The following is a 3,992-nucleotide window of genomic DNA, read 5'->3' as shown; positions in this document are numbered from 1 at the left end:
TGAAAGGACTTAGGGGACACACCACCACCTCCTAGAAGGAACAATTTACCTTTTCCTTAGAATACGTTGAGGAGGTTCTTCGCTCAGTGAGAGGATAACAGTTCTCCTAGTTCCTGCTGGGATACAGCCTGCCACTAATTTCCATAACATTAGATAAGAACACAACTCCCTGGATGAAGAGAATCTATGAAGACTGAAGAGTTCAAAACACATGTGTAATTCCTGAGGTAAGGAAATTGTTTCTTTTACAGCCTGGATTTTCAGAGATAAACACACGAGCACCATGTAAGTAACAACTATTTGTAATTTTGGGGAGGATGAAATTTTCCTTGTCTATATAAAAATCCTTATTTTTCTAACATATTACTCAATTGAATTACTGTGACCCTTTCTGTGGTACATATGTAGTCCCTAATTCAAAAGTTGCATTTATTCTCAAATGAACTTGAGTATTATTAAACATTTCAATTTTTGTCTCAGATATAATTGAAAGAAAACCCCAGACAGTTATGAGCATCAGGGAAAATCAGACAGACACATAAACACATAAATAAGGAAAACAGAATTAGGAATGTGGTATAGATAAAATCATTTTTTAAATATATTCACTTCACAGAAACACAGCAAGGTTTTTCCTGCCCAAATGTGCTCCTAAATATAACTAAAATTTTGACAGTAAAGTTAAAATCAAAATATATACATTATATATAGGACCCTATAGCCTCTACATTCATTAAGCCTGTCTGTCCTACAGATGGATAAAATAAATTCTGACACATGCATTTCATTTATGAGAATGTTGTGTACTTTTTAAATAATATTATGTATTCAAAATACATCCTGATTAGATGTTTCTTACTTACACATAAATTATTTCCACATAGCTTTCTACAAGCTAGGAAAGGAAATGACTCAAATTCTCACCAATCATATTAAGTAATTATTAGAAGCAGTGTTTCTCAAAATTATAATATGAATGAAATGGGTATGTCTTTTTTTAAATTTTGAAATATTTATTTATAAGGTAATAACTGTCTTTGAAATTAAGCAGTTTACTGAGTAATTAGTTTTGTCCATACACATTCATGTGTTATTGCTGTAAAGAAGATATTTGTAATTTCTTCAGTTTCAATCTGAACATATAATTTGTAGTAACAAGATGCAGATTCAAGTACAGATCTTCTAATTTGTTGTTCTATCTTATCCCACATCTAAGAGGAATAATAATACCAGTTTTTAAACTTACTTTATAGGTAGCAGGCATAAGATTTATATGAAAATATTTGCCAAAATCACTAAACAAACATAGGATAAAATACATAAAGTTTTATCATATTAACTATATCTAACATTTGATCTGCTTTTTATAGTCTTACCAAAATAAAGATTGCATACTTTCAGAACTATGAAACTCAGTAGTTAGACAAGGTGAATTAAAGTAGTAAAACTAGTCATAATAATAAACTGATTCATCCATGTTCTCAATTACATTAATAATAATAATTGTAAAAACAGATCAACATTTTGTGAAAATACTCATATTTATTTAGGAATTCTTGCCCATATCAATGGACTGGCATGAGCCATGGCATCAGGTACTCGGACAGTCATGTTGTCCATAGATTTTGTCAGATTTCGCAGCCCAACTGGGATCTGTTAATCCATATGTCAGATTAAGCATGTCATTCTCCTCATCAGTCACAGCTTCTAACCTCAAATATGTGGTCTTCAAAGATGAGATGAAGGTAGAGCAAGCCAGGGTACCGTCACATGCACCTGCGGTGTGCCTGTGCTGATGCGCTCAGCGCCCTGGGCTCCCCGACACCACCCCCCAGGCCCAGCTCAGCACTTCAGCCTGGCCCCCGGCCTTCCAAGAGGCTCCCAGCTCTGGCTCGGGTTCCGGTGAGAAGCAGCTGCCGGTGGGCTGAACCGATGAGGGCTGTGGTGGCAGCGCGCAGGAGCTGGGCGCCCCCCGCCGCGGCCATAGCCCATGGCCGCGTGTCTCCCAGATGTGATGCCGACGCCCCAGGCCCGAGGGCCACAGCGGTGCATGCGGAGGCATGCATGCCTCCCGGGGCCTTGCCTGGGCGGGTGCAGAGGACTCGGGTGTGGCTTTCTTTATCCCTTTGTCCATGGCTCTCTCTCAATTAGAGGATTTATGGACAGCCCCCTCATCCATTCTTCTCTTACAAAAGAAACTATCTGACAAACGTGTACACATCTTTGTAAATGTGTGCTTTACAACATTATCCCCAGTACATTGCTATGCTTTACTCTTAACAGAAAAATGAAAATCTGTGAGTTTTTAGCACTTAAATTAGTTTGATATGTAGAACTGCAATAGGGCCACTAACACATGGTGATTTTACATAGAGAGGCTTCAGCATTTCAACTACCACCAAGACACCACGTGGTGTCCAGGGTCCATGAAAATGTAAACAGCATTTTCATGCCTCGTACTCAGGTACTCTGGATTGAGGAGTGTCAGACTTCAGGAGGCTGAGCAGAACTGGAGTGGCCAGACTGAGAAGGAGACTGCCTACTACTCCTGGCAAATCTGCCTCATTAGGTCACAATAAACAAATCCCTCAGACATGTAAGAATTTTCAGAGCCACAGAAATCAACACTCTGACAGAGCATACTGGGAAACAGAGCTATATTTGCTGTTTCATGAACAAACATACACAATTCACATTCATGTGGAATCTAGAAATGCATTAATGGAGTTAGGCATTATCAGAGATGCTTACATCCCTGTCTTCATGGACTCCTTTACATAGATGAACACTTTGGTACATGTTTGCACTTTATAAAACCACTTAGAGATATGGAAGAATTAGCTGTATTATATATCTGATAATTAAAGCATACGGAATGAACAAAAGTCAAGAAATAAGTCTTTCAATAGGCTAAGGGTGTTTAAAATCACCAGGAGTGAAGGAGGAAATATACTTTTTGTTGAGGCCTGTAATTTTGAGTTAAAAGTTTTGCCAGAGGGGCAGAGCCAAGATGGCGGCATGAGTAGAGCAGTGCAAATCTCCTCCCAAAACCATATATATTTTTGAAAATACAACAAAGACAACTCTTCCTAAAGGAGAGACCAGAAGACACAGGACAATAGCCAGACCACATCCACACCTGCGAGAAACCAGCACCTCATGAAGGGGGTAAGATACAAGCCCCAGCCCGGAGGGACCCGAGCAACCCACACTCTAGCTCTGGGTGGGAGGAGAGGAATTGGAGCAGGGAGGGAGAGGGAGCCCAGGACTGCTAAATAGCCATCCCTAGACCTCTACACCAGAGCACAGACACAGTGTGTGCGTGGGGTGCTGGAAGCTAGGGAAACAGGACAGTAAGACCTGTGAGCAGGTCCCTACAGCCGGCACACCCGGGACAAAGTAAAGCGAGTGCTTTTTGGAAGTCTTAAAGTGACCGGGATCCCACCGCCAGACGGAGGCGTCCAAGGAAACTTAGTCCTGCATCATGGAATCTGGGGAACTCTGGGAACTCTAACCCAATGGGCAGCAGGGAGCACGGAGGCCCCTCACGGAGATAAATAGCTTTCCAGCCATTCCCCTCCAATACGGCTCAATCATATAGGAGCAGCTGCCAGAGGCAGGCCTCGCCCATAGCAACAGTGGAGATAAACTCCATAGCAGCTGGGCAAGAATCAGAAGCCCTTTCTGTGCACAGCTGCCCAGCACAAGCCACTAGAGGTCACTGTTCTCCCAGGAGAGGAAGGCCACAAACCCACAAGAAGGGAAATTCTTCCAGTGGTCACTCGTGCCAACTCAGCAAACTATCTCTATCACCATGAAAAGGCAAAATTACAGGCAGACAAAGACAACAGAGACAACAACAGAGAAGGAGACAGACCTAACCAGTCTTCCTGAAAAAGAATTCAAAATAAAAATCATAAACATGCTTACGGAGATGCAGAGAAATATACAAGAGCTAAGGGATAAAGTCCATAGGGAGATTACAGACGTCC

At 41.4% G+C, this 3,992-nt stretch overlaps 1 pseudogene; it reads right to left on the bottom strand.

Annotated features, from left to right (window-relative positions):
* Window positions 1-1,542: 1,542 nt before the first annotated feature.
* LOC130680232 (adrenodoxin, mitochondrial-like) lies at window positions 1,543-1,985 on the bottom strand (annotated as a pseudogene).
* Window positions 1,986-3,992: the final 2,007 nt, after the last annotated feature.

This window comes from Manis pentadactyla, chromosome 13, assembly GCF_030020395.1.
Source record: "Manis pentadactyla isolate mManPen7 chromosome 13, mManPen7.hap1, whole genome shotgun sequence".
In the NCBI taxonomy this organism is placed as follows: domain Eukaryota; kingdom Metazoa; phylum Chordata; class Mammalia; order Pholidota; family Manidae; genus Manis; species Manis pentadactyla.
Note: the sequence above shows the minus strand (reverse complement) of the source record. Positions and strands in the feature narration are given on the sequence as shown.